The sequence below is a fragment of the Falco biarmicus genome, chromosome 3, assembly GCF_023638135.1.
Source record: "Falco biarmicus isolate bFalBia1 chromosome 3, bFalBia1.pri, whole genome shotgun sequence".
NCBI classification, from domain to species: Eukaryota; Metazoa; Chordata; class Aves; order Falconiformes; family Falconidae; genus Falco; species Falco biarmicus.
Window position 1 is genome coordinate 42,049,434 of NC_079290.1, and position 14,037 is coordinate 42,063,470.

A 14,037-nucleotide genomic window follows, 5' to 3' on the forward strand; every position below is an offset into this window, starting at 1 on the left:
AGACAGGACTGTTATTCAGAGGAACCTAGGTGGGCTGCCGCAATGGGCCAGCAGGAACCTTATGGAATACAGCAAGGACAGATGCAAAGGCCTGCATCTGGGAAAGAAGAGCCCCTTGCAATGATACAGGCTGGGGATGGACTGGCTGGGGAGCAGGTCTGCTGAGGGTCTTGTTAGACAGCAAGCTAAACCTGAGCCTGCAGTATGCTCAGGGAGCACAGAAGGCCATCATCATCTTAGGCTATATTAACAGCTACATATCAAGTAGATTGAGAGGAGAGGTCATTTCCCTTTGCTCAGAGCTCATTAGATGGCACCTGGAGTATTATGGCCAATTTTGGGGGCCCCAGTACAAGAACAGCAATGATAAACTGGAACAAGTTCAGTGACGGGCCATCAAGGTAACTGAGGGATAGAGCACTTGCCCTGCAGTGAGAAGAACCTGGGGTTGTTCCTCCTGGAGATGAGCTGGCTTCAGGGGGACCTCACAACAGCTATCCAGTACCTGTAATGAGGTTTTAAAGGAGGTAGAGCCAGGCTCTGTCAGGAGACAGCAGTGCATGGCAGGTGTGCAAGAGATAATGGGCATAAACTGAAACAAAAGAGAGTCAAACTGGGTATAAATAAAAGCATTCTTCTTCTCTGTGATGAAGTCAAGTAGGAGAACAAGTTGCCCAAGACGCTGCACACTCTCCATCTTATGGGATTTTCAAGACCCAACTGGATAAAGCTCTGAGCAACTGGGTCAGATCTCATAGCTGAGTCTGAGTTTGAGCAGGCCTAAGACCTCCTAAGGTCCCTCCCAACCTAAATTTTCCGGCGATCATTCTGTAAGTCTATGAAATGTTTATTATGTTTGAGAGTAGCCTAGTTGAGAGTGTCTTCTCTTCACAGGACAGGGTGACTTTCCTTATTCTTGGCAGAGGGATAAATAATTTACTTAAACATCCCCATTCAGATTATTTTCGGAAGAACACAGTGCTAATCATATTATAGTGTTTTGTGGGGGCAAGAAGTGGCTTGATTAAATAGAGGACTAAACCAAAATGAAATGTGAGGTTAAAGAATGGCTGGTTCTCTCCCATCACTACACAGTCAGCTCTCACACTGTCTCTGTACCTTGTGGTGTCTCTCATAACAAAGCTGTGAGCACAATTTGCTGTGGCGTAACAAATGGAGACATCCCAAACTGCAAAATTCTGCAATGGTTACTACTGAGACTGAGGGCAAGAGAGAGGTTCAAACCTAGCCCTTATCCTCTCAAGAGTGTGACAACTGAAGAACACAACAGCCTTTCCATTAAAATCAGCAGTGTCCCGAACACATAGAGCCTGCTCTCTCTGAAACTCTTTTACAGGGAGACTGCCAAAGTATTTTGCAGCAAGCACACCAAGGACCAAGAACAGACCCCCCACTAGCCAAGAGCATTCACTCTCACTCTGCGTATGTACGGTAGGCACAAAAGATGCCCAGATAGAGATGGAAAACATGGCAACCTTTCTAGGTTTTTGCAGAAGCAATGCACTCAGTATTTATAGATTGCAAATGTAGCAATTCTTTACATTTGGTTTTAATGCCAATAAAGATGCTTGGGAGGAGTTCATTAACCAAACTGAGATTTGTTCCTGAGATTTGTTAATCTCCAGCAAGACAACTGGTGAAATCATCACTGGCAAAATGAAGCTGGAAACATGAAAGAGGACGGCTTCACACTTCATCATCATTGCCACAAGCTATTAATTTCCCTCTGAAAATGCAGTTTAACAATTTTGATTCAGGAAAGATGAATGCCCATAGCAGGGAAAGTAAACATGAACTATGGAAAGTCTTTCTGGTTAAGCTGGAAAGGCTGCAGCCAAGATATTTCCCACTTAACCTTCATCAAGAAAAAGGTCAAAAAAGGCCAATGTGTTCAAGCAGGGCACAGGACAGAAAAGAACAAAACTTCCTATGAAAAAGATTAAGTTCACATTCTTTTGGCTTTCATTAAAACTATTCCACATCACTCCACACTTTCATTTAAAGAAGTTTCCTGACAGGATTGAACACAAGATCTTAAAGTAGAAAAAACATAAAAGTATACATGGAAAACAGTTCACGTACTATATAAAAAATGGGGAAAAATATGAAGGACACATAAGAAACAGCAGAAGAAATACCTTTAGTCTTTGAAAATTATATAATATGTGGTGCCCAAGGTAATCTTCCATCCTGTGTACTTTAAGCTGAACAGTTCCCAGGGCATACGTGGCTTTACCAAAGTAGAATATTTTTGTTATACATGAGGCTTCTAAGGAAGAAAAGATTTTCTTCCAGCACTACAAAAAAGTAAGATGGAAATTAAGGTCTCTAGGTATGTCATTTCCAAGCTGCTGAGAAAACAGATTAGCTTCTTTTTGACACTACCACCTCCCCATATCCATTATAGCATCTATAGTTACTGGACAATAGAATATGATACATGGTAAATACCCTAGAAATGTTGGATGGTGCGATACTGTGCTCAGGATTTCTCCTGGAAGAAAAGTATACCTTTAAGCAGACTGATATGTGGTTGGATCAATAGATACATGCAAGAAGCACACTGAAATGCCACTGAGAGAGGGAGAGAATGTATTTCATTCCATTTGGTCCACTCACCAAATCTGATCTACATTCCTTCAGGAGATCTATCAACCATGACTCATACTCCTTCTCTGTCTGTTTCAGAAGTTGCCTGCTCACTCAGACTGATTTGCAATTCCTGTATCTATGTTGTCAGCATGGCAGTTTATTGCCCACCTGAATTTTCATCCTCCATTGTTCAGTAACATTGTTCCTATTAAGTGTAGATGTCAATGATTCCCGACAAAGCAGGGCAAAGAGCTTCTTCAAACAATGAGAGTGGCCCACAAAGAGCTTTGAAGATAAGGACTGAGACATGGGCTCCTCATGTCATAATAGATGTGACTCAGCAAGGTGTCTGGAAGAGAGGGGTGAGGCATTCCTGGAGACCTGCTCTGCCCTCTGTTAGGCTGTCATCCAAACTAACAGCAACACTTTTTCTAAAGATTAGTTTTCTGACAGTAAGGCATGACTTCAAAAAAACCCAGACCCATAAATATATGTATTACTGAGATCAATTCCAAACTGAAAAGCCCAGCATATTCTTCTACTGCAGTCAGGGAAAAGTGGCAGTTTTGGCAGCTATAGGTGATTGGAGACTAGAAAAACACTGTACAGTTCAAACAGCTACCACATTCAACACACTGGTGCTCCACGTCTGTGTCTCTTTTCCCAGTGCCATGGTAGCACTAGTGTCACAGTTCAGGCTTCAGCGTAGGGCTGTAATAGTGCAGCAAATGTAGAATGTCTCAGTCACTGCTGCTCGTTATCTGAACTGTCTCTGGCTGAAGGGCAAATATTCTTGTGACAAATTAAAATTTGCTCTGCACTGGACTTTGCACTGGAGCTCCTGAGGTGTGTGAGTGTACTCCATTAGTAATCTCCAGCAGAGGAGTGAAGAAGACAGGTCACAGCAGTAGCATCACTCATCCCAACTGGAGCTGCTGATGCTCATATTAATGACCTCAGTAAATAGTGCACAGTAGGCAGAAAACGGCTTTATTCAAAGCAACCTTGAACCAACATGCAAAGGGAAAATCTATAGAAAGTCAGCAGTGTGGTAGGTATACTCCTGAGTATAATCACAGAACTCACTCAACACAGGGACGTGTTCAAGCTCCTTGGCACACATGATTTTTTCCAATAACCCTGTGGATTTCTGACAACAATCAAGGACTCTTACACAGCACAAAAAAGGAGAAATACACAAAGTACACATGATATTCTCACACTACTCGTGCTGTCCAGCTGCCAGAAAGAACAGTGAATTCTCCAGGCTTACATACAAGGTAGACAGGGTTCCTCAAAATGGACAGTGTCAAGATAGGTTGCACAATATCACTTGTCCAAGACAGCATGGACATCAGTTCTAGCTAGCCACATCCTTCTTTTACCTGGCTTTTGCAGACCACGCTGGCAGCTATTCTCTACTCCAAAGGATTCACAGGATTAAATGGACTTGAGTTTTATGTTAGAAGTATCCATGGTACCCAAGACCAAAACAAGTACCTGTAACAGAGACCTGTTTCTTGAGTATGGTTATATTGCATCTCAAGCCCTCCGCAAGGTGCTGAGGTGCAAAAAAGGTGCAAAATTTGCAGAGAGGGAAAGTTTGCAGAGCAATTTAGTGAAAGGGAAAACTGGATGTGAGCTGAATAGGATGGAAACGACCTAATTGTGGCTGCCTGTCTTCCTATGTTGAACTATTTGTTATGTTTTTGAGGAGCCTGGTGATCCCTGACTACGCATACCTTAAAGACTCTTAATTTTACTCTTCCTCACTTCAGAAGATCCATGCTTTAGAGAAATTCTCCATAACACACAGAAGGAAATAAAAAAACTAACTCGGCGTCCTTTTGCACTTAGGAGTTGAGTTGCAGAGCAGTAGAGCACAGGAAGCCTTCCTCTGTGAGCCTGTATACCAGCAATGGACTAAAGTTTACAGTGAGATAAGAAATGCCAACCCTCTACTGATATAGAGATAAAAGAAACTATTGGAATGCCTGGCAGATAAACTTGTGTTAACTTCAGAACATTTTTATCGGTCTAACTATGGTAATGATCTCCCTAAATCCTACACAATGGTGGCCAAGCAGATAGTGTTACAGTCTCAGTTCATAAATTGACTCTAGATGTAAAATAGATAACAACAAGGTAAATTCACATGAGCTTTGCTAGGGACACATACAGGTATTACAGCTATTTTCTTCAACAAAATAGTGGGGAATGACACCGAGGGAAACCATGCTAAAAATTACTACAAAGATTGGCTGAATGTGTACTTTTTTATTGCTGCCAAGTTACCAAAACGCAAACATTGTTCTAAAATCTACTCTTGTCAGCATTTTTGCAGTCCTTGAAAAAAGTGGTAGCTAAAAGGTATCATGTGCTGATTATTTACAGTATGTTTAGTTTACCATTGCACTACTGTTCTCTAATTTCTGACTGGCATGCACTAAGGCAGTCAAGTCAGTGGGAGGATAATCCTCAAAAGATTTAGCATAGCTAAATCCAGAAACATGGGCAATGAATCTTTTACAATTCTGTCTTTCTTCCATGCTTTGTCCAACATCACCGCCTTGTAAGATCATCCATTACTCCTCACTACAACTTTAGTGCTTGTAGGCATCAACGACATCGCTGATCCCCCTAAGCTTTATCTGCCCCACAGCTTCTGAGGCATTCTTTCAAGTAACAACAGCGGGTGATTTTAAGATTTTTTCCTATAACTTATATAATTTATGAAGAGAAAGTTATGCATTTTTCTTGTTGGCATAACCCAGCACTGAAATGGATGACACGTTGGAGGAGTACAGTGTTCCATTTCTACAGTCAGTACCACAATTACATTTAATCTAAAACGAGCATCCTAGTCTCTTCAAGTGAATCACAGTTCCTGCTGTTCAAATGAAAGACCTGCTTCATACTTTCTTCTGTGAAAAGTATAGGAACACCTTCAAGAGCTGCAAAGGAATTAACATTATGGCTGTTCAAATACAGACAGTGTTTATCTATGGCATTGCTCATCTGTGGGCCAACCAAGAAACCAACCCAAGCTGATATCAAGTCCCTCCAGCTGAAGCTCCTTAGCAATCCTTGTAAAGCAAGTGGCTAAACTCCATCCCTACATGTGCAACTAAAAGAGGCAAGTGCCTTTAAAGGTTTCCAAGAGGAAATACTGCCTGCCTAACCGCAATGCCTGGAGGCCTTCAGAGGGACTCTCCACTGATCAGAGAGAGAACATGCCTTTAGGTAGCTTCTGTCTAAGTATTTAAGACCCAGGGGCACCCCAACTGCCTTGGCTATCCAGACTGGATCCCACCCTCAGGATCTCGTTCACCTTTTTAAAGCAGCAGCTCAGCAGACACTTGTGTTTCTTTCCTGTTTTCTCTCTATGCTTCTTTATTAGCTTCTTTCCAAATCCTGTTTGTTGACTGGGAAAGTCAGAAACAGTAAGTGGGCCTTTGCTATATTCTGAGCGACACCACAGTAGTCCTCTCCATAAAAACAGACAGGTTTCTGTTAAAAGTGCTCATTTAGCCTTCTGCTCATGGTGACACTGGTACAGTCACACATGTCTGTTATCACACCTTCTCCTGTAGACACCCACGGTGCCCCGGTTCGCAGGGTGAGGTATCATCAGCTAGCTGAGTGATCTTACAGCTCACGCTCCTCTGAAAGGTCACATTTCTCCCCCTCAGCCCAAGCCACCAGCTCCACATGCTTCCCTTGCACCACGTGGACCCTGTCCACTTGCTGAGCTGAACCAGCTCACTAGCAGTCAGCCAAGGCAGCTTCCCACTGCTCTGGGGAGCTCATCCAGCAGGCCGGGGGGTGAGCCAAGAGCCAAACCTGGCACGAGGGAGGAGATGGGAACACATAGCTGGAGGCAGAGGATGGGAGGATCAAGGATGGATTTCTCCAGGGCAGCAAGCTACTCCACTGGCTGAGAGGAGTCAAGCAGCCCCACCCTCTGTTGCAATAAAAGCTCTTTAACTAAACGGGAGTTATCAGACAAATGATCAGAAATTTCAGGGGGAGCTGATTACGGTAAACCTCAGGAAAAAAACGCTGGTTGTTTTTTTTTTTTTTTAATTGCCAGGTGTGACATACACAAACCCACCTTATTCACAAAGTCTGCATGCATTTACTTAGTGAGATCTGGGGTTTCTGCTAGTTTTCTTCATGTTTCTGGAGCTGCATGCAAGTCAGCTTCCTCAGCAACCAGGAGGATTAGGTTTAAAAAAACAGAAAGGAGAGATCTGAACTTCTCACGTTATATCTTGACTCTAACACTTGGAGCTTTACAAAGGAGGCTGAATATCATGAGACTACTGATAAAAGTAAGGAGAGTTGGCAGTTCTGTAGACATTTATGGGCTTGGTAACACATTTTTCTGGTTTTAAGTGAAAACAGACAAAATAGTGCACATGCTAGAATAATGAACATCTTGGCACATTCCAATTACAATACTGGAACAGACCACTGTTCTGTTTTTATCATAGAATCATAGAATTTATGGATGCTTTTGAGAAAAACAATCCCTATGTTCAGCTCCCTGTTACATTTATTCTCCAGAACTCTGGTGCCAAAAGCTTCCCCATCTTCTCTGCAGGCTTTCCAAATAGAGTTTGCCTCCTGTGAAGCACCACATAAATACAGCTGTTGCAGAGCAGCTCCTCTCCTTGCTAAGATGGGTTAGAGTCACATCATAGAGAAATGGCAACATGCAGTGCCATAATTACACTCAGATGGCATCAGGAAAGATTTTTTTTTTAAAATAACATAAAATTAATTATTTTCATTTTTTTGCTTCCATTTAGAAATTGCATGATATATTCTGTGAATAATCTAGCATTGATCTACAAAACAGACTGGATTGCCATAGCACAGTACCAAATCTAGAAATCTTCCAGAATATAACGGCGATATCATCACACTATGCTGTGATAAAATTGGTGAACAGGAATAATTATTGTTTGGAGTTCCAGAAATATTATCAACTTTGCAGGGAGCTATAAAAACTACAGTGGAGAATTATAGTCAATTGTAAGTCGATTTTTGCTATAAGATAAATCGAAACAAAATTTTAACAAAGTCATTATAAAATCTTGGGTGAAAAGGGCAACTATTAGAAAAATGTTTCACTGTAACCAAATCACCAGTGATGGTTCAGGCTAGGAAGGCTCAGAGCTCCAGGATTAACAGAGCACATACACAGTAACAAAGCCTTACCAAAACTTTTAAGCAGATTCTGAAAGTGGGAATTGAAGTTCTGGGAAATCACTGATACCAAATCTGCTGTGTGCAATGCATGAACTAGAAGATGAAACAAGTATTTGATTTCTCAGAAAATAAAAGTGTTAGGACACCCAAAATTAAAAAGAAATTACTCTCACCAGTTAACAATAACTTTTGAGCATGAACAAGCAATACTAAAGTAAAGACGTTGCAGGGGCTCTCAAAAGGAGTCTCCTGACCTAACTGAAATACGCTAAAATATTTCAGCTATAAAGTGTCTGGTTTGGTAATTCATATATTACTGTGTTGCATGCTGAGGTGATGCTGGTGAAGACCTTGAGTCTTTCCACTTCAAAGTGTCCTCTACAATCATATGACAGTGTTGAACCTGCCCTGCTTGGTAAGAAAACAGTAGACTAACTGCACTGTGATCATATGTAAATGGTGAATTAGTGTTGGAGCAAGAAAAGTGAAGGATGAAAAGAAGGGGGTTGGAGGTGTGGTGGAATATTATGTTGCTGGTCCAGCTGGGAAGGCAAAGTGATGATTTAGAACTTGTTAAACAGAGAAGCAGGCTGACTTGCTGCTTGTACTGGGGCACAGCAAAGGGGATTGTATCACCTCACACTCCCTTCTGCTGCTTTCCACATGTGTAACTGCATGTTTTTTCCACAACGTGTAACAAGGTCTACAGGTAACTGCAGTGCAGGGACAGTCATAACCCAACGGATTATTCACTATGTACATACAGCCTCCCTAGTCCATCTGTAGCCCCCTTACAGAAGCTCTACCTGTGATGGAGGTATTAGGAAAATCTAGTATGAGAAAGACAGCTACTGGGTGACATGTATGCCATGTAGCTCTCTTGTGAGCTGTGCTGTTCTGTGCCTTCTAATTTAATACCCTCAAATTCTCTGAAGACAGCGGTTAAAATTTAAACAGGCTTTCTGAAAACACACTCTTGATCCCATTATCAGTGTCGTGGATGGGATTACAATGGGGGTGGTAATGGTGGAAATGTTTTCGGAGAGATCTAGTATCAACAGCAGGAGTGGCCATTAATTGGATTCTTTCTGTGTCACCGCAGAGTTGTCACGGGACCTCCGTTCTCTGTTGAACACTGCAGCTCTCAAGGCACTCAGAAAGGAGCTTTCTCAATTGTTATCGCATCAGTCTGCCTTCCCACTCAAAGACAAATCCCCCAAAAGCCCTTTTTAAAGCTAAGGAAATCATGGAACCCATGACTCCCATGACATCTGTGACAAGTGTCCAGCCTCGCCTGGATAAGAATGAGTCCTGCCATCACACAAGGCTCAAACTCCTGATCCTGCATGAACAAACATGTAACATCGAGTGCACTATGTAGGTTAAACAAAGCTAGATAATAAACTGCAAACTGTCAAAATAGTCTGCAATGAAGTGATCTAGTCAGAACAGAATTTGCAAATATTTCAAACTATTTTTTTCCATAGCTGCCTAGCTTCCACTGAGAGTGGGTTTTATAATAGCTTCCACATTTGGAAACACTGTCCCCAGCATCACAACATTTTTAGTAAACTGTTTTTATCAGTTCCTGACTGGAATGAGAGCTGTAACAATAATTTTCACACTGATACTTGCCATCTCTAGGATACTTCTGGATTCCTACATGCATTTTTTTCCCTAATGACCTCTCATTTAGTCTACTTTTTGATGATGTATTTACATGCCATTTGGAAATTCACCAAGGTTTTTTTTTTTTTTTTTCAATGTGAAATTACACCAATCATAATTATTTTTTTTTCCTCTGAAATGGAGACAAAAATCAATGGAAGGCCAAGGAGACATGCCAAGCAGCAGAAATTGAAGCTGCATATTATAATGGAACAAGCTCACCCACCTCGATTATAAAGTGCTAAGAAGAGGAAGCCTCTGACAAGCAATAAACTGACACATAATTAAGACAATTCAGGGCAGAACACATTCTGGCTGGAAAACATTTTCCTGGGCTCTACCTCACTGCTCAGAACAGCACGGAAAAAAACCCATGGTGACACTTTGAAAATGACTTTATGAAGTATCCCACCAAGTCTTCACTAGCTGGGAGAAAAAGAAACCCACCAGCTTTTGTGCAGTGCAGATTCCCTCACATCACAAACACAGTTGATAGTACAGACATGCCTGGTATGTTTAGCATTCCATATAAAGCAAAGATGAATTAGCCGCAACAAAAATGTGTTACAGCTTTCATGAGGCAGTTTATGGATCTTTTTGTATCTCTGGAATTTTTAACCTTGAGTGTATCGTGGATCTACTGAAGTTGTACTTGTCTCAGATCTTTTCCTCAGATTATTTTAATCTCACTGTGAGGAACATCTTTGTGAATCCTGAACACTTTTACAGCTGCTAGGATGCTAATGGGAACTTCATGTGTGTACCCAGTACAAGTGCTCTCAGGGAAAAAAAAGGCAGTGTCAAAGGAAGGTATGTAGAAGTCACCATAAATATGTCTTTGAATGTTTACCATCTGGTATAGTAGATTACATTTTGACAAGAAGCTGGACTGCCCCGTGGGCATTGTCTTTTAAACAGCCCCATCATTATAAAGGAAGGAAAAACATGATTTGCTGTTTCTAGTTTCTCAGCAAGATTTTCTGGCGGTGCTAGAGAAACTAGGTTTTTCCCCTAGAAAAATAGTAACAAGCTGGGCATGTGTAGCTAGCTATGCACTTTCTTGAAAAATACATTTTCTCATAGATCATCTGATCTGTGATCTGACAATACCCACAGAGAGGGACGCGTTTCAGTTAGGCTGTGACAGCAGCAGGCTGTGCAGCTCACAGCACTGCACCTTCGCTTTGCTGGAAGGCTAAATCTCTGTGCACTGAAGCTGGCTTATTGGGCTTCTCACAGGACGCACTGGGAAGAGTGAAGAGGAGAAATCCAATATACAGGGCTTCAACACAGAGTCGTAATGAGGTTTCCTTTGGTTTTGTTTTTCATTTTTAAGCTTGTAAAATTTTCCATCACTTTTTACAGTGAGAAAGAGTAGACTGAGAGAAAAATAAAAACTGGTCAAATTTATTCACATACGTCCTGGTCTGGTTATGCAGTCATATTGGGGATTTAGCTAATTCTCTGTTTCAAATTGCTGCGGGTCACTTCCGAGGACACATTCTTACTGAAAAGTGTGTTTGAAAATACAAGCTGAGAACAACCTGTGAAGAAGGGGCCAAATAGTCAGCCCCCCCCCCCGCCTCCAAAAAAAACCCCCCAAAACCCAAACAAACCACAAAAAAACCAAACCCCCTCAAAAAACCCCAAAACCACAAAAAGTTGGTTTCAGGCAAAAATATATATGGAACCTGAAACATGGGTTTATGGGCATCGTTACACAGTTGAATGCCAAAATCACAAAGCACCAGCTATAAATCCCGTTGTTCAGCCTACTAAACAGATCTTGTTTCAGAACACATTATATACAGTATTATTTATAGAATATCTCACCTGTAAATGGTGAGGACAGTGTTAGATTTCTTTCACAAGTAGGAGGCCAATAATTCGTAAGCACCACAGGTATGTGAGAGTTAGTATGAAGATCTGTTATAGTGTGAAAGAAAGAAATGATTTTGTTACTCTGCACAGGAAGACAGTATATATATACAGTAAATCTTTTATTAAAAAACAAACAAACAAACAAACAAAAAAAAGGAAAACAGCCCATCCTCTAGTTTCTCCATCGAGATCATTTAGAGCAAAACAATGAGAACGTCTTAATTCTCTGATAAGATAACATACCATAATTAGTGACAACGTTTCTGACTTCTTAGTTTTCTGGGCTTCCCACACTCCAGACATCAGTGAACTTAATAAAGGAATTAAATGAAAATGATAGCAGAGCACTTCCATAACTAATCTCTAATTACATTTCTGCCCCTTTTCCTTCCTAAACATAAATTTTTGCTTACTTTTAATTAACACTTCAGATCGCTAGTTTAGAATCTATAAATACAGTGAGACTTTAATGATCCATTATAGTGATGCTACTTAGTTTTCAATGACTTGTAAAACTTTCACAAACAGATCTGCAAATGAATTACATCCATCTGCTCTGCTGCAGCTGCAAGAGCAGCATTACGTTGCACCCTGCCTTTCCTTACTTTCCTGGGTTTCTCTTAACTTTAAGCCCATGTGTAAGCCAAACCGCGTCGACACCGATCATCAGAAGCCCAGCCAGGTCTCCATAAAGGAGCCCTCCAACTTTACAGCCCTCCCCGAGGCGCGTTCGGAGCACTCTGCTGTGCTCCCAGCTGAGCCCCAGGCAGCCGGCGCGCAGCTCCAGCATCCCGCTCGCAGCCGAGGACACACTCCGCCGCGGTGCCTGCCCCCGCCCGGCCATGCCGTTTCCACGGCTCTGCTGGGACCGGGGAGGGGGGGGGGGGGCGATCTGCACGCGCGGGGGCAGCCGCCAGCAGCATCTGGGCTGCCGCTGCCGCTCCCGGGGCGCCGGGCTCCGCACTGCACGTGCGCGCCGCAGCGGCCAGCGGTGCCCGCCGGGGGGGAGCGGCGGCGCCCGCAGCGCCCCGGCTCAGCGCTCCGGATGGGATGGGATGGGATGGGATGGGATGGGATGGGATGGGATGGGATGGCCTCGTCCGCACCTTCCCAAGCGTGACCTCAGCCGCCTGAGGGGTGTGAGCACTGTGAGGGCAGCCGGGCATCAGGCTGGGCTCGCTGTTATCTGTCAGCCGTACAATAGCAGCATTGATAAGGCAGCAGCAACTGGCTTTGACAAGTGTGCTGTGCTAGCATTCCTCTAAAAACCGTGAAGGAAAAAGGAAAGGGAAAAAAAAAAAAAAAAAAAAGAAAAAAGAGAGAGAGAGGGAGGCATGAGGTGCCTTTACTTTACCTGGAAAAAAGTGTGGGGTTCTATTTTTCCCTCTGAGCTGCTGGCAACGATTCTTCCCTCTTCTCCCCCAAAGCTAGGTGGTTCTTCTTTTGCTTGCAGCTCACACTTGGGGAAGACCACACAGCTCCAGCAAGGCTGCCTCTCTTCCCTAATCCCCACTCGAGTGTGATGACACACACTAACCCCAACCATCTGTTGAAACACGTCCTCAAGCACTCAGCACAGTGGTGTGTCAAGGCGGGCTGCCCAATCCAATCGCTGGGGCTGGGTGGCTCTTAAGGAGCTGGAGGCAGAGACAAGGGCAGAAACTATAGGGCTGAGAACTGTTTAGCAAAGTAACCTGAGATTTGGAGAAAGGGCTGCTATTGAAAAAAAGAGCAGAAGGGGGAGGTACTAGCGGGAAGGTAGAGGGAGTGGATTAGTCTGGTGGCCAGTTGTGTTACTTCTCACAACTCCTTGTATTCCCAAGGGACCGCTGGGACCCCCGCCCGGTGGGATGCACAGAAGCACGAGAGCAACACTAAAATCTTTTTATGGCGGGTCTATTGAGGGCAATCTCCTCCGAGAGACGCTTTTCTAAAAGAGATCAAGTGCTAACGCGGGAGGCGTTCGCACTGCGACGTGACATTTGCGCCCCGAAACGCCAGCTCCTCGCCGCGCCGCGGCCCACGGGGGAGCGGCGGAGGGAGGCCGAGGGAACACGGGGGGCGAGGCGGGGAGAAGAGGGCAGGTCCGGAGGGCAAAGCGCTCTGCTTTGGCCACAGGCGATCTGCCGGTCCTGCCCGCGGGCCCCCGCACCGGCTGCGAGCGCCCCGCCCGCCCGGCCGCCCACCGCCCCGGCTCCGGGCGCAGCGCCGCGTCCCCCCGGGAAACGGTGCCACCAACCTGTTGCTTCCCCCCTTCCCCGTCGCCGCCGCGCCCCCTCGGACTTGCCTGCGGGAGGCGGCCCGGGGCGGTGGTGGCTGCCCTGCCCCCCGGGAGCGCCACCCCCGCCGGGCCGGGGGCTCCGGGCAGCGCCACCCCGGTCTGGCCTGCCTCGAGTCCGTGCCTCAGTTTCCCTCGGCCACAAAGCAAGCGTCAGCACACCTTCCTCCCTCCCGGGGACGCTGCCAGCAAAAACACACTAACTGACCGAAGATGTCCGGGAAGGTAGATAAGGGACGCAGAAAAGCTGCTAAGTGCCAAAGAAACAGCTCTTTCCTTTCCCCTCCCTGTAACAGGATAGCTGGAAGAGAGACTCAAAATCTCAAGGGTTTTTACCTCATTACCAAGTGCCTGACTTGACACTTGCATTAAATCTACAT

At 44.2% G+C, this 14,037-nt stretch overlaps 1 protein-coding gene across 4 annotated transcripts in view; it reads right to left on the reverse strand.

Moving 5' to 3' along the window:
- The window catches only part of SULF1 (sulfatase 1), a 127,875-nt gene extending 114,829 nt beyond the window's left edge, over positions 1-13,046 (reverse strand). For 3 of the 4 annotated variants that reach the window (XM_056332271.1, XM_056332270.1, XM_056332268.1), the window contains exons 1-2: positions 12,734-13,046; positions 11,332-11,424 (exon numbers count right to left, since the gene is read on the reverse strand). The gene's annotated coding sequence lies outside the window, so the exon portion shown is untranslated. The remainder of the gene's footprint in view (positions 1-11,331; positions 11,425-12,733) is intronic. The other variant, XM_056332269.1, reaches the window with a different exon arrangement.
- Between the last annotated feature and the right edge of the window lie 991 nt (positions 13,047-14,037).